Genomic DNA, 23,623 nt, shown 5'->3' with positions numbered 1-23,623 from the left:
AAGAATCCTCACTTAAATTGATGGAGATACAGCTGATAAACCATAAGGGAGCCACATAAGTTTCTAAATGGAGAAAAGGCATCGAATCTGAAAGCAGAAACACAAATGTGTTCTACCTTCTAAATAGATTCCTCTCTAATGTCCTGGGGTTATAACACCTCTGCATTTGCTGTCAACAGGATGACCTGATGGGGTGTGTCTACACTACAATTAAAACCTGTGAGGTGGGAGGGTCCCAGAGCTTGGGCTGCAGCCCAAATCCCTACACCACAATTAAATAGCTCCTTAACCCAAGCCCCATGAGCCTGAGCCAGCTGGTATGGGCCAGCTCCTCTCTTCACCCTCCCCTCCTTGTTTCTGCTCCCTCCTCTCTACCTCCTCATGTGAGCAGTGGGCAGGACCTCAGGTGGAAGAGGCTGAGCAGGGGCGGCGTGGGGGACATGGCCATGGTCTAGACACCGGGGGCCCCCCAAAATTAATCAGGCCCTGGGCACAACTGCGCTGTTGCAGCACTGAAAGTGTAGCTAAGCCCTGACTCTCCAATCCTGCAAGAAGCCCAACTGAAGTCAGTTTGTGGATGCAGAGGTCCGGCCATCCGCACTGATCCTCTGAGAGTATTTGTAACTTTCTTCATTTTATGCCTTTTATGGTGCTGAACATTTATCAGTGCTTAATTAATACTAACTAAGGGGAAGTAGCCTTCAGCAGTGCTCTCTGGGCTTCCATTTTCCAGTCATCCCAAGAATTTTTTCCCTTAAGATTCATACAGTCCCCTGGCGTTCTCATTCCTGCTGTGTTTAAGTAAATGTTGCTTAGTTTTCTGTTCTCCCTCAAGATTTGTGCTTGCCCTCCATCTGCCACAGTGACCACTGAAGCTTTCATGTATACTCCAGTTCTTATCTCTGACCCTGATCATCTGGAGGAAAGCACAAACAATTTGAAGTTCTGTGCATACTAGCCATTTCTTCATTTGTGCTGCACATTTGGATTCTTTTTATTTACCTTCTAACCTTTAAGACTTTAGGGTTCACGCGGGGAGAGGTGACACACACACACACACATTCCTGTACACCTCTCTCACAGAGAGGGGAGTGACCAACCAACCCAACCTCCCCTGGCCGGCGCTCTCTGCCCTCCATGCCGGGCTGGGCCCCCAGGATGGACCCGCCTCTCCTGGTGCCGTGTCTTCCCGAGGCAACAATTGGGGGGTTGCAGGGTCACATGCCCCCCTCCCAGATTTCTGCCAGGGTTCACACCAGAATATGGCCAGCAGCAGCCTTTCGGCACTGTGCAGGAGGGAAGGGATGGGAGCTGCTTCCAGCCGCAGGGGGCCCAGGGGGAAGGGATGACCTGGCTCCTGTCTTTGCAGAGCTCATCTCTTCCCCTCCCTCACCCCCCTCCCCAAATCCCCAGTGACTGGAAGCAGATTGTCCCTTCCTGCCCACACAGCGTGGAAAGGCAGCTAACACCTCCAGGCTGCTGCTGGCCACAGACATAACCCAGCCACCTCCTGTCCCCCAGCTACAGCACGAGCAGGAATGGGTTAAACTCTAAGGCTGCATTGTGTACCAGGGTCCAGGGACCCTAACTGCAGGGGCTTCAGTAAACCTGGCCAGAGAGGTGGTTCAGCAAGGGAGAGTGTCTAGGGGACGGAGCAGCCCTGCTCTCCCTGGGGGCAGGATCCAGAGCGGAGGTGGAGGGGGGTGGTGAAGCTGGTGCTAAGCTCCTACCTGGGGGATTGCTGTGGAGCCTGCAGGGTTGGGGCACGAACAGGCTGGAAATCGCTTTCCCCCCACTCCAGAGCTGAGCTGAGGGATGGAGAGGCTTCCCCATGCCAGCGCTGTGCAGGGCTTTGGCACATGCAAGGCTCAGCTCCTCCTGGCCAGTGCCCAGGCCAGAGGGTCTTGGGCTTTCCTGGGGTGCCGATCCAGCCAGAGGCAGTGCGGGAGAGAGGAGTCTGTCGACCAGGCTGTTGGTGAGCTGAATGCTCCCATCGGGGCTGGTTCTCCACACAGCACTGGGAGCAGGAATGGATATGGAGGAGCTGCAGGGGTGAAGGGGCAGAGCAGGGAGAGGACAGCGAGAGGGAGAGCATGTAAATGGCAGATGGATGGGCGGCAAAGGCAACACTTAACCGGCTACCATCTGGCACCTGCCCACACTCACCAGGGCACTGCAGGATGACTTAAATACGAACTGTCCCTTTAAAAATGGGATATCTGGTCACCCTAATTTTTGCAGTTCCTGTTCTCTTATGTCTGTTGGACTTTTCTAGAGAAGGTCAGGAATCTTGGGGAAACTGAAGTCAACTTGTTTTTGGGAGTTTTTCATTATTTTTGACAACTACAGTCAAAAGACAATTCAAAAGAGCTTAATTTAACAGTGTTGTATTAACATAATATAAGCAAATCCGTATCTTCAGCAGTTAAGACTTTATAGTGCAAATTATGTGAACTTTTCTTACATTTGGGTGATAAATATAAAATTACAGTTAAGTATTTATCAATTAAATACTTCTGAAATTACATTTTATAGAGGGTATTTGGAAGCACCTGCTATAGTTAAAAAGGCAGAACAATTTCAGTTAAAAGCTCCTATTCTTCAGACACTCAACACTAGAGCTAGGGTGACCAGACAGCATGTGTGAAAAATTGGCACTGGGGTGGGGGGTAATAGGAGCCTATATAAGAAAAAGCCCCAAATATCAGGACTGTCCCTATAAAATCGGGACAGCTGGTCATCCTAACAAGAACTCAGCAGAAATCACATTGTCCATTTTGTGTGAGAGTCCACAAATTAGAATTCATTCCAAAAGAGAAAGAAAACAAACATTCAAAATTTCCAGTGAAACAAAATTCTGGGACAAAAGCATTTCAGATCAATCAAAACACTTCATTCCAATTTCAACCTTTTTAAACTTGAATTTTTTTCTGGGTGAAAAAAAAGTTTCAAAATGAAAACTCAAAATGTTCTGTTCCAAAAATATCAAAAGCATTATTGGAATTCTTCATTTGTTTTTTTAAAACAAAATTTAATCAAAATTGATATTTTTTGAAACATTTGGACATTTTTCATCGAAAAACCATTTTGACATCAAATTTCCAATGAGCTGTATTCACTTTCCAAATATTCATTTTTAAAATTAAAGTTCATGCTTGCTCTCTGTTCAGAGAACTTTAAACAAAATGTCATAAGCTATTTATGAGAACAGAAAAAGGGAAAAGGAACTTTTCTGATTAAAAAAAAATCTAATTATCTTTTTTTAAGACAGAGCTACAATAAAAATGGCATTGAACCGTGAAACAAACAATTTCCTTGGTTTGAATAAAACAAAGATACAACTGTTTGGAAATTGCACTCTGAGTGTATATAGTAGGTTTGCTCTTAATCGCTGAAGATATGGATTTGCTTAGCTTATGTTAAACTGACTCTTAAATTAAGTTCTTTTGGATTGACTTTTGACTGTAGTTTTCAAAGATAAAGAAAAACTCTCAAAAACAAGTTGACTTCAGTTTAAATAGGTCTACAAGTGTGCACTGAAACAGATGTGCTGTGTGTACACAGCAAGTTAAATGTGGACCTTGCCCCCAAAGCACATGTGCCCAGTGTCCATGCATGGATCTCACTTCCTTTTTACATGGAAGTCGGGTCAGCCACTTCCTAAAGCCCTGTGGAGAGCTCTCCATAGGGTTGAGACCTAGAGTGGGTAGCTCCACACTAGGTCTCATGTACCCACCTCTAAAGGAGTGCCTGTGTTTAAACGCAGTTTCCCTCATGAGTGAAGATAGGGCATAACCTTGTTACAGTATAGGCCTTACAAGTACCTAGGTATCCATGTTTAAACACAGTGTGCCAGAACCAGTTGAACAAACCTTTCCCCCTCTTCAGTATAGACCAGTTTTAAGAGTATTAAAAGCAAATACTGAATTCAGGGCCGTCCCTAGCCACTCTGGGGCTCTACGCAGCCCCCCCGCAGGGGGGTGTGTGTGGGGCCCCAGGCCTCCACAGGGAAGAGGGGCTGGCTTGGGGGGGCAGTGGGGAACCATTCCCCAGCACTCCCCAGTGACTCAGCTGCAGCCAGGTTGCTCTTACCATTGCCGATGAGTGCAGGCCTGGCTCCTGCTGCAGTCCGCAGGACAGTGGGGGCGGGGCTGGGGCAGGAAGGGGTGGGGCTTTGGGGAAGTGGTGGAGTGGGGGCGGGGCTGGAGCGGAGCAGGGATGGGAAGAGGCAGATCTGTCACGGAGAAGGGGCGGGAAGGGGCAGGAGCCACAGGGAAGAGGCGGAGCAGGGTCTAGAGCAGGACGCAGCTGTGAAAGGCACCAGGAAATTTGATGCCCCAAATTTATTTCCTTGTGCCCTATGCAGCTGCACACTTTGTGTCTGGGTAGGGACGGCCCTGACTGAATTACATTTTCTTGGAAGCTTGATAGTGACTTTCAAAAGCTACCTCACCGCAGCTCAATTTAGAGAGAAATTATGCTGTTTCCACCACTGCAATAACAATGACTGTGGAGTGACTTAACCCAATCACAGTAACACTCCTTTTATAAGCACTTAGCTACCAATACTTAGACATCTGCAGACTTCCTACTCCACCCCCATCTTCTGATTGAAAAAATAAATATGCTTTTAATTAAATTTCACTGCTCTGGGAGGATAACTGCACTTAGAAAACCTTTCTACTTGAACCTGATTTAACTTGGTAAATAATGGTCAAATATACGATAATTGTATTAGAGAACATAGAAACTTCCAGTGGGTCCCTTGCTTTGTGGATTGATTATAGTGAAACGTCTAACATTAAAAATGTATGTTTAACAAAGAAAAATTGTGAAACCTATTTAATGGGGACTAGGGAAAGGAAATAATGACAGCTATGCAGAAAGCTCTAAAGGAAAGTAAACACAGGAAGGCATGTTTCTTCAGCATAATCACTCCTGCTCTGTGAGTCAAAGACAAAATTTAGCTTTTTTAGTATATAAAATATATTAAAATATAGTATATTAAAATGCCCACAACAGAGTTTAGCATACTTATTTGATACTGTACTGTTTTTCATAGCTTCTTACTCTCTGAATTGTAGTCTAACAGTAGAAAATGAAGGGACTAAAACATACTAATTGGCTGAATTTAGAGTTTCCGCTATTCTGTCTGTGAGAGCCTATGAAAACTCAGCAATTGACATCCTCTACTTATCCTACTGGAATCCATTGGCACAATTGATTAGAAGCATGGTTCTACTCTGAAACATAGCTCTTGGCTAAAGCTGAACTATGGGGCTGCTAGCACCTTGCTACACACACGTATCACAAAAACAACGAGGAGTCCAGTGGCACCTTGAAGACTAACAGATTTATTTGGGCATAAGCTTTCATGGGTAAAAAACGCACTTCTTCAGATGCACCTATCACATTGACACAGAGTAATGGAGTTAAAATCTACATCTGCCTTTCTGCCATTGCAGCTTCCGGACTATGAGGGCTTCCAGCAATGCCCACTGGTAATATTTATTCAGTTTATTAAAAAGGAGTGGCTAACACCCTCTCTCACTTTGTCAACACTGCTCCAGCTTCTAGCTACATCCACCTGAGATCCAGATATTTGTTTAAATCTTGTGCACATCCACTGCTGAGCTCTGGTAGCACGCAGCCCTAGCCAAGCCCACTTGTAACATTGATGCTTGTTCACAAGCAGGTTGTTGATAGAGTTCAAAATTTGATGTGCATTAGTTAGTTTTGATGGGATATATTGGTCATATGGTGTGTTGCCATTCCCTGAGGATGAGCATAACTCTTACAATCAGGCTTCCAGAGCAAATACTTAAAATTTATTAATTTAAAATTTTCCCTTATGAGTGTATTCACCAAAAATTCACTCTGCATTCATTCATAAGACTGTTCACAGAAAGCAAACCTCCAATAGGGTTGAACACAATGAAAACTTACTAGTTTGAATTTTCAAATAAATATTCAGACTTTTTTCAGTATTCACCAGTCTCTAATGACAAGACATCAAAAGAAGATCAGAAAAATGTATTCATCTAAGCCAGTCACGTGCAATTCTTTAAAAAGAAAAGGAGTACTTTTGGCACCTTAGAGACTAACCAATTTATTAGAGCATAAGCTTTCGTGAGCTACAGCTCACTTCATCAGATGCATATCGTGGAAACTGCAGCAGACTTTATATATACACAGAGAATATGAACCAATACCTCCTCCCACCCCACTGTCCTGCTGGTAATAGCTTATCTAAAGTGATCATCAGGTGGGCCATTTCCAGCACAAATCCAGGTTTTCTCACCCTCCACCTCCCCACACAAATTCACTCTCCTGCTGGTGATAGCCCATCCAAAGTGACAACTCTGAAGACAAAGAGTGACACTCCAAGACAACTCCAAGAGTTGTCACTTTGGATGGGCTATCACCAGCAGGAGAGTGAATTTGTGTGGGGAGGTGGAGGGTGAGAAAACCTGGATTTGTGCTGGAAATGGCCCACCTGATGATCACTTTAGATAAGCTATTACCAGCAGGACAGTGGGGTGGGAGGAGGTATTGGTTCATATTCTCTGTGTATATATAAAGTCTGCTGCAGTTTCCACGATATGCATCTGATGAAGTGAGCTGTAGCTCACGAAAGCTTATGCTCTAATAAATTGGTTAGTCTCTAAGGTGCCACAAGTACTCCTTTTCTTTTTGCGAATACAGACTAACACGGCTGTTACTCTGAAACGTGCAATTCTTTATTGTCCTTAAAATACTAGTGAATTTTCATTCTGAACTCCAAGTAAAAAAATGGCCACAAATTCACCACTTTCCATTGTAGATTTAAATTTTTATTGCTTTTGCACAAAATGTGTTTTCAAAAACTTTTCCCAAGCATTAGATCCTTAGGTATTTTATCTATCATCTAAATTCATTTAAAAGGTGTAAAATGTTAACTGCATAAAAGTTAACTTATATGATGGCAGACTGCGTCCTGGAAAGGAGTCGTCTCTGAAAATGATTTAGGAGTCATGGTAGATTGCCAATTTGACATGAGCTCCCCGTGCAGTGTTGTAGCTAAGACGGCAACCATAATTCTTGGATGTATATGAAAGGGGGTATCAAGTAGGAATAGGGAGGTGGTATTACCTCTTTGTACGGCATTATTGAGACCATTACTGTGATATTGTTTCCAGTTCTGGAGTCACCACTTCAAAATGGATGTTGAAAAATTCAAAAGGGTTAAAAAAAGAGCTAACAAATGATTTGAGGTCTGGAAAACAAGCCTTACAGTGAGAGACCAAAGAAGCTCAATTTATTTAATTTATCCAAGAGAAGGCTGAGAAGTGACTTGATCACTACCTACAAGTGTCTACATAGGGAAGAGATTTCTAATAATAGATGACTCTTTAATCTAGGAGAAAAAGACATAATGAGATCAAATGGTTGAAAGCTGAAGCTAGACAAATTCACACTAGGAATACTGTGTGCATTTTTAACAGTGAGGGTTATTAACCATTGGGACAATTTACCTAGGGATGTTTGTTCTGTGCCTCTGTAAAGTCTCCCATGTAGTCGCTCTATGCCAGGGGTGAGCAAACTTTTTGGCCCGAGGGCCACATCTAGGTGGGGCAATTGCATACAGGGCCATGAATGTAGGGCTGAGGCGGGGGGTTCGGGTGTGGGAGGGAGTGCGCGGTGTGGGAGGGGGTGCAGTGTGCAGGAAAGGGCTCAGGGTAAGGGGTTGGGGTGCAGGAGGGGTGTGGGGTGTACAAGGGGGCTCAGGGCAGGGGATTGGGGTGAAGGAGGGGGTGGAGTGTGGGAGGGGCCTCAGGGCAGTGGGTTGGGGTGCAGGGAGGGGTGCAGAGTGTGGGAAGGGGCTCAGGACAGGGGGCTGGGAGTTCAGGGCTGCCCTCGCCTGTGGGTACCTCCCCTGCAGCCCCCATTGGCCGCGGTTCCCTGTTCCTGGCCAATGGGAGCTGCAGGGGGCGGTGCCTGCATGCTAGGGCAGTGCGCGGAGCCCTCTGCTCCCTCTTCCTCCAGGGGCTGCAGGGATGTGGTGCCTGCCACTTCTAGGAGCGGCCTGGGGGCCCATGGCCCCACAGGGGTGGCAATCCCACGGGCCGGATCCAAAGCCCTGATGGGCCGGATCCGGTCTGCAGGTTGTAGTTTGCCCACCCCTGCTTTATGCCATCGGGAGAGAGCTCTCCTGCTGGCATAATTAAACCACCCCAATGAGCGGCAGTACTTGAAGGCTGCTATCAAATCCCGCCTCACTCTTCTCTTCTGCAAACTAAATAACCCCAGTTCCCTCAGCCTCTCCTTGTAAGTCATGTGCCTCACCCCCCTAATCATTTTTGTTGCCCTCAGCTGGACTCTCTCCAATTTGTCCATATCCCTTCTGTAGTGCGGGGACCAAAACTGGATGCAAGACTCCAGTGACGAATAGAGGGGAATAATCACTTCCCTCAATCTGCTGGCAATGCTCTTACTAATACAGCCAACGGTGAAGGAAGTGATTATTCCCCTCTGTTCGGCACTGGAGTCTCATATCCTGCTGACTCATATCCAGCTTCTGGTCCACTGTAATCCCCAGGTCCTTTTCTGCAGAACTGCTGCTTAGCCAGTCGGTCCCCAGCCTGTAGCGGTGCACGGGATTCTTCCTTCCTAAGTGCAGGACTCTGCACTTGTCCTTGTTGAACCTCATCAGATTTCTTTTGGCTCAATTCTCTAATTTGTCTAGGTCAGTCTGGACCCTATCCCTACCCTCCAGCATATCTACCTCTCCCCGCAGTTTAGTGTCATCTGCAAACTTGCTGAGGATGCAATTCATCCCATCATCCAGATCATTAATAAAGATGTTGAACAAAACCGGCCCCAGGACCGACCCCTGGGGCACTCCGCTTCATACCGGCTGCCAACTAAACATCAAGCCATTGATCACTACCTGTTGAGCCTGACAATCTAGCCAGCTTTCTGTCCACCTTATAGCATGTTCTTACTCACTGTACAGCATGAAGGAAATATGCAAAGGACACTCTATGAACTGGTTATCATCCTGTACTTGGTAACCCATAAAGAGCCTGCTGGCAGAGAGCAGCCACCCAATGATCCCTGAAGAATGAGGAAGTCACTGAGCCCCCAAACACATCAGAGGCAAAGATGGAGGAGAAGTCCCAGGGCTTGCTGAGGAAGGAGAAATGTTGCTGCAGGGAGTGAGGAAATGCAATTGGGGGGTAGGGGGGAAAGAGGTTTGTGATTTTGGATCTTTCATGAGCATGAGCTGAGGTGATTAAATGGAACTACCCACCAACCCAGGACATACTTTAGTAGGTTTCACATGGATGTTTTGCACAGTTCTGCACTTTAGTTGCCTTTGACTGTGTCTCAGAATACTACAGTTTATACTGTTGGTTTATAATTTGCAGCATCATGTCAGCTCTGGCACTGTAATAGCAAACGGTATTGCAGTTAAGACAGAGTGCACTGGTAGAGGATGTTTGAACAGCATCTAGCCACTCCATGCATGACTCCAGCCAATACAGTCCTTCCCTCCACTTTTAGATGCACTTAAAAAAAAACCACCCCATTTTTAGAGTGAGCACCAATAGAGACAAGACTCTCAGACCATCTCTCCCTAAAGTGTGACATTTTCCTAAAGTGTTAGAAGCCAAGCAACAAGCAAGTCCTGGGGCATCCTAACCCAGAGTGTAATTCAATTTGCCATGCTAGTGCTCCAATAGCAAGTTGCCCTGCTGCCAGCCAGCACTGTACTACTTTTGTGAAATGCAGCTTGCCTCCAGAAATGGAGAGTAGGAAGTGAAAATTACTCTGCCAGTGTGGGATATAAAAACATGACACACTGGTGTTGTGAGTTGTCATTTCAAAATAGACTAGTGTATCCAATGCTTGTACAAGTGGTGAAATGCCTCCTTGTTCTAAATTAATTCCCAAAACCATTTGATAGGGTTAGCTTTCCTATACCTTCTGCAAGACAGGTACATCCCACATGCATCCTATAAAGCACTCTCACTTTTTCCTGTGCAAGTTTACAACAGATGCAAGCTGTACAGTGCTGGGAGAGTTTGTATATGGAAGCAACTGGCTATGCTTAGAATACTGAAAAGTTACTAGTTACTAAGTCTGTTGGTAGGTCGTGTGTCCAGAATGAGCAAACAGGCTATGGTGTCATTTTTTGTTATGTCATTTTGGGTTTTTTTGTTGTTGTTTTGTCCGAGACAATACTGTCTCTAACAAACCTGCCTATACTGTCTAATTCAATTCTGGTTGTGGGAGAGAGTAGAACAGTATATCTACTGCAGGGTTAGCCAGCCTGGAAAGAGAGCCTAAAACTTTTGTAATGCTTTAATACTGTGTTAAAAATTGATGGGAGGAGGGATGGAAGAAAGGGGGAAAATACATTTGGATATAAATACAACATAAAAGAATGCCTATATGAAACTCTAGGCACCTTTGGTATTAATTAAAAATACAAAATAATTACAAAACCAAAACAACACATTATGCCTCACCCTTCACAGCATAACAATCACTGGTCAACCATATATTATAATTCAGAACCTCCCATCCCCTATATTCTTTCTGGACAAAAATTAAGATCTCTCTATACCCATCTCAATTCTCCCCAAATGCCTTCTCAAACATGGGCTTTGCATCTTAGAGTTACAAAATCTACATTAAATTTGAATATATTTCAAAACCTCTATACAGCCCTCTTCCCAATTTCACCAGCCCCCCTGAAAACCCATCAGTTAGCTCAACACAAATACATTAGGCCTTCTCCTGACATGCCATCAAGCATCGATTCCCCTTTTCCCCCTACCATCCCCAGTTCAAGCTCTCCGTAAGTCTATCAATATTCCATCCTACTAAGTCTAATAATTGTATGGTGTCTTCCCCATCAGTTCTCTTCCTCCCATACAGCATTAAGCACATACATTTTTATGAAATTTGTTGACAGTTAAAAACCATTGGTGTATGAAGCTTCAGGATGCTGCTTATCATAATCAAAGCATAAAGGATGACTCCTTCCCAATCATATCTATCAAAGTTGTTATTCCATACAACCCTGCAATGATTTAGGTAATAGAGCGTTCACTTATAAAGTTTGCGGATGATACCAAGCTGGGAGGGGTTGCAAGTGCTTTGGAGGATAGGTTTAAAATTCAAAACAATCTAGACAAACTGGAGAAATGGTCTGAAGTAAATAGGATGAAATTCAATAAGGACAAATGCAAAGTACTCCATTTAGGAAGGAAAAATCAGTTGCACAAATACAAATGGGAAATGACTTCCTAGAAAGGAGTACTGCGGAAAGGGATCTGGGGGTCATTGGACAACAAGCTAAATATGAGTCAACAGTGTAACGCTGTTGCAAAACAAAGCAAACATCATTCTGGGATGTATTAGCAGTAGTGTTGTAAGCAACGCTGATTAGACCTCAACTGGAGTATTGTGTCCACTTCTGGGCACCACATTTCAGGAAAGATTTGGACAAACTGGAGAAAGAGCAACAAAAATGATTAAAGGTCTAGAAAACATGACCTATGAGGGAAGACTGAAAAAATTGGGTTTGTTTAGTCTGGAAAAGAGAAGACTGAGAGGGGACATGATAACAGTTTTCAAGTACATAAAAGGTTGTTACAAGGAAGAGGGAGAAGAATTGTTCTTCTTAACTTCTGGGGATAGGACAAGAAGCAACGGGCTTACATTGCAGCAAGGGAGGTTTAGGTTGGACATTAGGAAAAACTTCCTAACTGTCAGGGTGGTTAAGCAATAAAGGAATAAATTGCCTTGGGAGGTTGTGGAATCTCCATCATTGGAGATTTTTAAGAGCAGGTTAGACAAATACCTGTCAGGAATGCTCTAGATAATACTTAGTCCTGCTATGAGTGCAGGGGACTGGACTAGATGACCTCTCAGGTCCCTTCCAGTCCTGATTCTATGATATCTACTCTGCTGATCATAGGCCAGTTTGTGGTGTAGGTGCATGAGAAGGGGGTGCACAGTAGATAGGCTTGTCAAGAAGAATTACACATACTGTCCCGTGGGATCCTGGCTCCCAGGCAGCTGAAAAATGGACAGTGTGAAGCATCTTGTGCCATCCCTTTTCTTCCTGCATCTATGCAGAAGCTGTCTGGAATTTACCCTATTTTCGTATTAGAAATTGGCCAAACCAAAACCCCTAATCCAAATACTCACAATCTTTGGGAAGTCTGGAACAGAGTTAAGTAGGCCCATCCCTTTTTTCACCCCCTACTTGCTGTAGAAATGAGCAAATTTGAGTTCTTTGTTGTTTTGTTTTGTGTCTGTTTGTGGGGTAGTAGTTTTGGAGGAAAGCTGATTGTGTATGTCAGTAACAGGGGCCAGACCAGCTGGTGTCCTGCTCCCAAGTTAACTTGGCTACTGGGAAACCAGTGAGCCCAGCTGCACTGCCTTGGAACTGGCAGAGTTGCCATAGAACCTGATATGGTTGCTGGTTTAGCAGCCCAGCTTATAAGCCTGGCTCCCACAGCAGATCAACAGCTGATCAACATATACCATGCCTGCAGCAGCACTTGTCCTGCTCTTGCTTCCAAGCCCTTGCTCCAGCCTCCTTCCAGTCCCTGCTCCTCCTCTCTTCCAGTCCTGCTTCAACCACCTGCCCCATTCCTATCCTGCTCTGACCTTGTTTCTGAACCTGCTCCAGTTCCAGCCCTCTGCCTGTTCTGACTCCAGCCCCTGTTCCTCTCTTGCTTCTGGCTTCAGTCCTCAGCTCCGCCTCTGGCTTATGACTGATTATCATGTATTGGCCCTTGGCTCATTCTAGACTCTGCCCCCGCAGCCTAGACCCAGTTCTAACTGGTAGGCCGAACTCTCATTTAAACCACTAGGCCTGACTACTCACAGTCCTGTCAGCAGAAATTTGAGCAGACCAATACAAAGGATAGGGCCCCCCTCACTAGCATGGACCCCAGTGAGGCCAGTTTTTCCCTGGCAGAACTCATAGGGGCTGTTCAGAACTTGCAGGCAGGTGTCCACCCTACAGGTACAGAATGTGGCCCTACAAACCCAGGTGGCTTCACTGACAACTCTGGCTCCAGCCTCCCAGGAGCTGAAGGCCCTGCTCCCAGACACATTTAATGGTGATCTTGTCCAGTTCTGAGTTTCCTAAGCCTATGCTGGCTCCTTTTCTTGCTACGTCCCCAAGCATTCCCCACAGACCAGGACTGAGGGCTCATCATTAGCCTGCTCACTGAGGAGGCCTTGGCCTGAGCCTCCCCCATTTTGGAACAGTCCAGCCACATCTTGAGCCAGCTGGAGCAGTTCATTCAGGCCAGGTTCATTATCTTTGGTGACCCCACCGCACCTAAACCGCTGAAGTCATGCTGCAAACACTATGACAAGGCTGTTGATCAGCTACTCAGATAAGCCTAGCAAGTAACCCATGCCCACTTGGCAGAGCAAAGCAAAAAACAAAAACAGAACAAAAAAACACAAGGTCACTGCCAATCTGACCTGGGGAAAAAATCCTTCTGGACCCCAAATATGGTGATCAGTCTGACCCTGAGCATGGGAGCCCCAACCTTTAAATACTCCCCTGGGAGTAATCCCTTTAGCATGCCATGGGTCACATTTTTCCACAAGGGTGAGCCATGTAGCCTTAACACCTACGAGACAGAGAGAGGCCTTCAGACTCCAACATATCTGTCTCTTATTGTGAGCTCTGAAAAGCAAGTCCAGCCAAGGTAGATGCCTGTTCAGAGACTTTTCACACCTTCAGGGATCAATGCATGTCAGTCAGTATTTGCAGCTACAGCATGTATCCTTTTCAAAACAGAGTAGGTTTTAATAATCAACTGCAGTACAGCATTGGGAAGTCCTTAGATTAGCAAAGGTTAAGACAGTTCACGCAGGCCAAATGTGGCAACTGACATGCATATAGTTCACAAAAAGGCTACAGAAAATTTCCACTTTCATCACATCCATCTCCAGCTGTGGCAATCTCTGAAGCTTCAGAGAAAGAAGATTCCCTCCCGTCATCAACAAAAACCAAAAAATAAACCAAACCGAATGCATGAGAGCTGGGCAAAGGGACTCCCTTCCTGTCCTCTGCAAATTGACTGTCTGAAGCCCTGAAGCATTAGATTTTTAGGAACATAAAACATGAATAAAAAGGAACCACCAAGGGAGGCCCTGCCCCCACCCACAATCATCCCTATCATAAAATCCCACTAATATTTATCAAGCTCTCTCTTAAAACTAATTGAGTGATCAGATTATGTTCCATTTTATAATCCTATTTATTGGCCAAGAAGTTTCTGCACCTTTAAATTAAGCAATTTGTTTCTTTATATTTATTATCTTGGAGCATTAAGTGACAAATAGCTTCAAAACTGACAAATGCCAGGATATAAGGGGACTGTAATGTAGTGTGACTTTAAAATCTTGATGTTTATTAGGCTTTTAAATTGTGGAGGGGACAAAAGGATAATAACAGAGTCCACACTGCCGCTGTTTTTTGGATTTGGAGTGGGGGGTAAACAAAACTGTTCCCTTCCTTGGGAAAAACAACCTGCCTTAGTGTGGTTTTTCCACTTTATAAATGATGGCTGTGTATGTCACTTCCAGATTATTACTAATAAAGCATTTACCTGTATTTCCACTACATATGATTTTCAGCGTACCTTGCTCTTGTCTGTACCACAACGTGGAAATAGAGGGCTGCTGAGATGTAAAGGTTCTAGAATTTGGTAACTTATCTTTATAGGTCACCTGTATGTCCCTTTAGATTTTGTAATAATGACTTGATTTTTAAAAATCATTTTTCTTTCCCTAGAACAACAACATCTGTACAATGCAGCTCCTCCAAAATTAAAGTGGTATAAGAAAGCTCAATTTTCACTTCCTCTTCCACTTTAGAATCATCAAAAGTTAGTATTCTCCATACAAAACCCCTTATTCTGTAAATATATGCAGATACCTGGATTCTGATACTCAAGACAGACTTAGTAGTACAGAGTCAATTGACTGTAGGAAATACCTATGGTGGATTTAATGTTTTACTAGAATATGGAAACCACTCTGATGTGATTTTGAAAAGTGAATCTTTTAATTAACGTTATTTTCCAACAGGTTGCTTTTGCTTGCATTTCTGTACAGCATTCATATATACTATTCACGTTGTTTCTCCATGTGCCATACATTTGTTTCAACAACTGACAGAAAGCACACTCATCTATGCATTATAGCTATTGTTACAGCTTTTCCTACTTACCAGATGAACAACTTGAGCATTCATCATCCAGTCCCTGTAATCCAATTAGACTTTCAGATGGATGGGAAGATTGCCATATATCAATGAACTGAGCCACAGCTTTTTCTCTTCATTCCCATTAGTCATGTTCCAAAATAGATGATATAATGATTTCAGCAGTTACAAATACTTATTCAACTTCACCTCTTTCCTTGAAGTTTTATTTATTTCCATTTCTCTATATCTGGTAGGCTCTCTGGGCAGCATTATGCCTTGCTCTGACCTGAAGTCTGCTGTACTGAGACTCCTTTATGTTCTTCTTTTGTACACTACTTTTGAAAAAAATATTATCTCCCTGTTTCATGGGTGTCATCATAGATAAACTACCTGCATTGAGACAGACCATCAGTGTCACATTGTAAATCAGCCTGTAGGGGGCAGTGAGAGTGGATGACTGTACCTTCATACAAAAGCATAAGCAATCATGCAATTTCCTTGATATGTTTGTTTTCTACTAGCTAACGAGGAAAGAATACTGGATCTCTACACTGTATTCTCATTCTCTTCCTATTTTAAGTCAGGATGCTGCCAAACTTCCATTTATTATTACTGGCCACCTAAACCCACATATTTAGAAGCACAGACAATTTTTTGAAGTGGCATATAACTTTATGAAAGCACTTCTTTGGAATAGGATTCTCTGAGAACATATTTAAAAACGCTCATCGAGTGTCTGATGACTAGCAGCACAACTGCTTTTCCTAGAAAGATTACTTATGGCATGCAGACAGGACCTCAGAATATCATTCATCAATTTATCAAAAATCTAATATGCTGATATTTGATATATAATCCTGGACCACAATCAAATCAGCCAACAGAATACACAGTTTATGGCATAAACTTTGCCCCGGATACATTATAATGCCAGTTACTATTTATCCAGTACTACCAAAAAGAAAATTGTAAAGAGGATGTCTCTTATTAGCCTATTTCTCTCCTAACTATTGATGTCAACAACAAAGTCAAAATATCTGCAAACCAAATTGAAAAAAAGCTCTGCGGAGTTTAAATACCTGCTCTTATGTAATGCCAACAGATCCTGGTCGTCGTCCGGGACCAAACCAGGGACTTCTGGAGCTTAACACATGAGCCTCTCTCAACTGCATGAGCTAAAAGACACATCTCTGTTATCTAAGGGTGTAGCAGGCTCATCAGTCTCTAGCTGGTCTAGCTGCCACTAGAGGGGAACAGAGTGCCACACCAACCAAGCAGGCATGGGTTATACTTGCTCCTACCAAAGTCAATGGCATGAGTCCCTCTAAATGCAGTGAGAGCAGAATTGGGCAGTAACAGATAGATTATGCCACTACAAAGGTTGGCAGCATCAGCCCTTAAATGAAGACATTTCCTCCGCTAGTATTTCTGTGTTGAACTTTATACAACATTATATTATATATAACTTTGTTTGGAGAGTAAGCAGCAGCAGTGGAAATATGACATCATTGAATTCATTAACTAAACAAAGGAATCACAGAATAGGTACTATAAACGCTCCAAACTTTCTTCAGTGACAGAGGGAGAAGCCATGCAAATGGAGCACTGTTCAGCACCTAAGCAGCTACTGCTTGCATTACAGCTCCAGATTATTTCCTCACACCCCCCGCCTGTATTTTATTTTCAAAAGAACTTTTCCCGATAATATTGGTTTTTCCCATGTGCAGCATTAAGGATGCAGTTTAAACATGTTGGTTTAACTAATCCATTTGGTGCTAGATTAAAAAAAATCTGCACAAAAGATAATTCTGAGTCTCAGACAGTTTTGTCTTCATGTATCTCCTTAAGGGAGAGAATTAAGATTGACAGTCAACTCTGACATTTTTCTCCTCCTTCACCTTCTAAGGCCCCATATAGCTAGCTTCCTGTCCTCCCTATAATGAAGTCCATCTCTCACTCCCCTCAACTTTTGCTTATAGGACCCTATATCTCTTAGTCTAGGTTTCTGCTTTCTGGTGGAACACTCAGAAGAATGTATATGTGATACAGTGTCTAGGCTCAATGTGGCCAAGATAGGGATATCCTCTGAATTGCCTAGTTTTTCTGTTAGCATCCCAAACAACATGTTATATATTTAAATGTGATTAAAATATGTGCACAGAAACTTGTTTTCCAGAATGAGACACAAAAACATTGAAGCTGAAGGACACATTGCTGTTTCATCTTCTATGGTCTTTGTAGCTTTCTTTCACTTTTGAAATTAGTACTTTTATTTCTCCCTCTTATGTTGTCAAAGGAAAACCTGATCAGAAAGAGAGTATTCAATACGTTAACTTTTTGACTATGTCAGTAATTGAAAAGTCTACATAATCAGAATATATTCCACCACTTGCTACCATGCTTCCTGATTCCTACTCTGCAAATCTTATATGTGGTATTAATTATATGGCAGTGTTTCTCAGCTGAAAGATGATGAGGAAATTAGCCCAAGAGTAGGATGTCCTGCTTTTGAAAGCTTGTTATGATTGTTGGACCACACTAGTAGAAGATATGCAAGAACTGAAAACCACAACCAAAACCCCCACAAAAGCCAACTATGTATTTTAGAGACACAAGGTAGATGAGGTAATATCTTGGATTGGACCAACATCTGCTAGTGGAAGAGACACGCTTTAGAGCTACACAGAGCTCAAATCAAGACCTGACCCAAGGAAAATACTTATGAATTTGCAAATGATAAGCATTACTGAATTATAATGATTGCGATGTCTTAAACTATTCTGTTCAGAGGATGCATATTTTTGCTTAAAGTACAAATCTGAAATGTATTTTTAACAATGGCATTGTGGGGTCTTATAGTTATTTTCTCTGAGTGACTTCCGGATCAAATGTACTCAGTTTACAAGTAAAAATATGTTTTTCCTCACTGCCATCCCTGAAAACTAAAACTTAGGCCTAGTCTACACTTAAAATTTAGATATACATAGCTATATCCCTGAGCACCATAGCTATGCCAATTTAACACCCAGTGTAGAGGTGGCTAGGTTGACAGAAGAGTGCTTCCACCACCTGGAGAAGTGGATTACCTACAGCAACCAGAAAAACACCCTTCTGTCACTGTAGGAAACAACTATGTTATAGTGCTAGAGCACCATAGTTGGGCTGCTGTAGGACTGTAGGGTAGACAAGCGCTTGGGAGCCTCAAGCTAGCTACTTTCCTTTTCATGCATCATCATCCATGATAAGGGTTGCATAAATCAGATTTTGTCCTCAGCCACATCTGTGCAACCTAATTCAATGGGAATCAGACAGGTGTGGCTGGTTAAAATTTAGCATGCGGTTCTGCTGATAACAAACAAAAAGGAACTGCATCCATCTCTCTCTCAATTGTATTTTTTCCCCAGGGATAAAAGGAGCAAAAGGCAATTTAAAAGTATTTAGTTACAGTCTTTCATCCTGCAGTAAGTTCCAGTTGGGCACACTGATGCACCCTTGTGGAGCCCCAGCAAAGTCAAAGGAGCATACAGGAGCATGTTCAGGCATACGGGTGCCATCCCACATTGCTTATTGCAGGGTCAGGGCCAAAATTAAGCAGATGTGATTCTGAACGCAGATCTCTTGAGTAAAAAGGTGCCATTTTTATACAGTAATTATTCAAAGTAGAACTTCACCTTAGTGCTCCACCTTTGGGCAAATTTATTGTTTATGGAATAAATATATGTTAAATAAAAACCTATGCTTTGACTGTGGATATTTTGCATCCACCAACGGAGGTTGGGAGGCAATTTAGCAGTACATGCAAGTAATCAACCCTTTTAGAGATCCTGTTTGGGCTCTGAAATTCTCTTTCTTAAGATGAGAACTGGATTGCGCACATAGTAGAGACTTTTGTTCTTGCAGTGATTAGCAATTCTATTTTCAATAGGTAGAAACATCCAACAGATTTAGAGATGAAATGTCAAAAATATTTAATCATAAGGGTTTTGATATTGTTTAAAACTGAGTAGGGCCAGTTGAGCACCCTTATTTTCTATTCAAGTACCTGGCAGTTATCAAAGAATTGCAATTTAAAAATGTGTAATAATTCACTGAAGTACAAAACTACATCTCTGTTCCTTTCAAAAATATTCTCCCCATCGAAGTTACCTTCCTTCCCACAGCTCAGGACATTACAAGTCCTATAACATAAGGGAGAAACTTAATTAAGTGCAAGTGTTCAAGTAATTGATTTTCTTTGGTTTGCAATAAGAGGATTTCACTCTACACTTAGATCTTCAGAGTGCAAAGACACATCTGGTCTTCCCAGAATGAGAGAATGCAGCTATGTTTCGAGTTCTGGAAAACCTTTAGAATGTTTCAAAAAGATCTAGCAATTTTCCACAGCAAACTGGATTACTCAAGGGATTGTTAATACTGGGATACAGAGCCTTTCATCCGTTCAAACATGACACGGCCCAAGTTGACAGCAATTAGACTGTCTGACAGCAATTCACCGATTTATATGCCATAAGTTTATTTTTTATTTATAAAATGTGCCCCCTACAATGTCTCGAGTAGCATGTACAAAATCTAACAAAATATACTGGTTTTTGCTATGAAACAACGTAAAAAGGATATCGCCCCAAAATATAAAAGTCCACCATTCTGCCTTAGAAAAAGGCCGGAGTGAACGGATTCATTTTAAAGGTCAATACACTCGACCACTGCTAGATTATTAAATTCCAAAGTCAAGGACTCTCCATGGACAGTGCATTGCCACCACTATACAGACTGTTAAATTTAAGGCTGAAGACCACACTTGCCTCAGTTGTTGTCATGGTATACAGAGAAGGAGGCAAGCTCTGAGATGGGATCCAAATACATGACTCTCTAAATCCAAATCAATTTGAATTGCACCCAAAGGTCAATAGGAAGTTAGTGCAACTCCTGAAGAACTGATGTGATATGTTCCCCATGAATGATTCTGTCTAAAAAGATGGACAGGCATATTATGTCCCAGAGGTAGCATCTGAAGTTAGGGTTAGAGTTAGGGTTAGGCTACTGCACTGCAGTAACCAATACAGAAGTCAAAGGTATGGTTTAGTGGGGTACAGTCCACTTGTGAAAGAAAGAATCATGACGGTAGTATTGTCTAGTGGGCTGAGGATGGAGCTAGGAGCCAAGAACTCACGTTTTAATTCTGACTTTGCCACTGGCTCACTGTGCAGTCTTGAACAAATCATTTAACTTCAGTGTGCCTCAGGTTTCCCGTCTGTAAAAAGGGGATAATAATTAAATTAGCTACTTTCACAGCGATGTTGTGAAGCTTAGGCTATGTCTACACTTGGAGTGTGATTTCCTGGCTTGAGTAAACATACTTCTGCTAGCTCTCATTGAGTGTGTCACAAATAGTGTAGCTGTAGTAACATGGTCAGCGATGAATGGCAGCATAGGACAGCCTCCCTGAGTTCAGAACTGCCTGGACCCAGTGGGTATGTACTTGGGACAGCTAGCCTGTCTCACCGCTCACCCCTGTCCATGCCACCCCAGCTACACTTCTATTTTAAAAACTCTAGCTCACCATGGGAGCTAGTGTGAGTACATCTAGTTGAGCTAGGAATTACACCCTCAGCTCAAAGTGTAGATGCAGCCTTAGTTAGTGTTTGTAAAGCCCTATGAAAATATAATGCCCTATGTTAGTGATTAAAAATTATTAAAGGATCACAAACACCTAATCAGCCACAGAGGGAAAATTGTGCTCTTTGTCACCAACCCCATCTTGAATTCCAGGAGCAGCTGGGCTTAAGAGTATCCCCACACAGGGAACATTTTAGACAAACCTTCACGTCCAACCTTCCAGCACTAGGGCCTTGTCGCAACTAGGCTGTAAAAGATCATAGGTATAGATCATGTTAGCTTGCTTAATCTAACTAACACCTTCTAAAAGTCTAGGGTAGACAAGGAAGGAGTATTCTTTAACTCATGCTAAACAGGTGAAATTGAAACCTAAGGGAGTGGGGGATGCCTAAGGCTTCAATTTGACCATCGTACATGAGGAAGTGCAACTTCCTTGTCTTGACTAGAGTTTTAGTCAAATCTTTAAATCCTAGTCAAGACAGGATTAGAAGAAAGGTGAGCATCATTCTGTGAGGCCTTAGAGGGAGAAACTAAAAGGAACAGGGCAGTGGAATCCTAGGCATGCTGAAGACACCCAGGTGGCTATGAAGAGTTTGACTTCCTGCACTGGTTCTTCAAGTTTTAGCTGCCTCCCTCCAGCATGTCCTGTTTCTCTCTGCTCCCAGAATCTCATCTGTTAGATTTATTCTTTCTCCAGAATTTCATATTCTTTCCCCATTTTCAGGACTATTTCTCTGGGTTTCCAAGGCACAAATTCTATCTCTGTCTCTTGATTCCTATTATGATGAATGGCCCTCAGAGATTCTTCCTTTTGATTCCTTTTTGCCTCTAAATCCACTATTAGGTGCTGAAAGGAAATTCCACAAACAACAAATACAAAACAGTTTGTATAGTGCGAGTCCTATACAAGTTGTCATGAAGGACCATGAGGGCTAATAAACAGGGTGAAACTGATTTTTTAGAAGTAGGGGCTTGCTAAGGGCTTTAACAACTTTCTGAATAAATGCTTGAATATCACACTGTATTCTTAACCAATATACATGATAAGTATTGGAAGAACAACTACATTTCCACCAATGCCAACTTTCTGCAGCCCAGCTCCAACCAGCATTTAGATCAGGCTGTAAAACGGTTCGCACCTTTGCAGCAGCAGCCAGGCTTCTCTCACACAGAGTGTAATAAATTATTTCTAGCACAAGGTGTAGAAATAAGAAGATTAATTCTTTTTACCGAAACGTCCTATTGCTGTTTGCATCACTAATACTAAATCAATAGTTTCATAATCTCTCTAAGAAATCTCACGCTCCTGGATCCCCAAACACAACAAGACAAACAGACTTTGACTATAGAGCTGGAGCATGCTGTTCAGCAGAGTTTCAGACTTGAGAGGACAAGCCCATGAAAGCTCATGAACTCAAATTCATCAGTGTATGGCTATTTGCCCCTTAGGCTCATTCTGCATCACAAGGCACATTAGTCTGGAGATGAAAAATTACCCCGAAATGTGGAAAATTGTGCCAGGAAGCCAGTTTATGATTAAAATTGCTCCAAGCCTGATAGTCAAGAAAGGAGCTCAAGATGTATATAAACACTCAGAACAAGATCAGTTCATCGTCTGTAACCTGGTTTTTATTTTAGTTTTGTATAAGGACAGCCAAAAGCTTGTTTGGTTTAACAGAAACTTAGAATGATTTGTGGTGGATTGGGGGTGGGAGATGGATTTAACCCTAAGTCTACACTGAGTGTTTAGTTTTCTCTTGGAAACATACCTGGCTTCAGTTGAGGAGAAAAGGCAGCTTAATTTACCCAAATGTACATTTTCCCTTTATTTCCATGTTCAATTAATATGAAGAACACTGAAGGTAATCAACTGGCAACATATTCAAATCAATAAAAGAAACACATGAATCATCTTCAAGCAGGCATTCATAGTTTATTAAGTAGGAACAATAAATAAAAAAATGATCTAGTTGAATGGTGCAGTGATAAATACCAGAAACAAGAAAAAACTGTAAAATGATGGATTGGGAAAGAGAACTCATGATACAGACCAGAGACTAGGATGTAGGAAAACAGAAGTCAAACTTTGGTAGGATATTGTAAATGAGACAAAGGATTTTGTAAATGAGAGAAGGAAAAAAGTCAAACTCAAGAAGCTATTGCACAATTTTAAGGGGACTTCTACCCCCATGTGATTTTGTTAACTTATGTTACCCAGGATAGTACAGATATCAGATAGCAATACACAGAGGAAACTTTTTCTTCCTCCACTTATTACAGGTAAGTTTTCAAAAGTATTTCATTTTTCTAGTAACTCACTGAAGTTCTGAAAGAACAGCACACATATTAAAAAGATTAGTTTAAGCCACAATTCAGAAGTTGCTCAGCAATTTTGACTTTCAAATTAAATGTATTTTGTTACAGCTTCCCCCTAAAAATCAGGTGATAAGAACTATTCATGTGATCTGTAGTTTCACGGTCTCCACATAGATACTTTGGATGGCAGAAAAAGCATCAGATATAGTGCTATGTATTACTAATATTGTTTTCTGAGGTTTTATCTTGGAAATGTCAGTCTTTTAAAACAACTCAACTTCTTTTTAACTGCAGTCTATGAAATATGGGCAAATTGGCAATGGAATGAATCATATTTAAGGGCTTGATTCAAAGGAAGGAAATTGAAAGATTCCCATTGACTTTAATGGTTTAGGATTGGACTGCATATTATATAATAGCATTCATCTAAGTAATTCATTCTGTCCAGAAGTGTCT

General features: G+C 42.5%; 1 protein-coding gene across 1 annotated transcript in view; it reads left to right on the top strand.

The window, feature by feature from the left end:
* The window catches only part of AK5 (adenylate kinase 5), a 150,282-nt gene that overhangs the window by 52,344 nt on the left and 74,315 nt on the right, over positions 1–23,623 (top strand). The window lies entirely within an intron of this gene.

This window comes from Lepidochelys kempii, chromosome 8 (genome assembly GCF_965140285.1).
Source record: "Lepidochelys kempii isolate rLepKem1 chromosome 8, rLepKem1.hap1, whole genome shotgun sequence".
In the NCBI taxonomy this organism is placed as follows: Eukaryota; Metazoa; Chordata; order Testudines; family Cheloniidae; genus Lepidochelys; species Lepidochelys kempii.
Note: the sequence above shows the minus strand (reverse complement) of the source record. Positions and strands in the feature narration are given on the sequence as shown.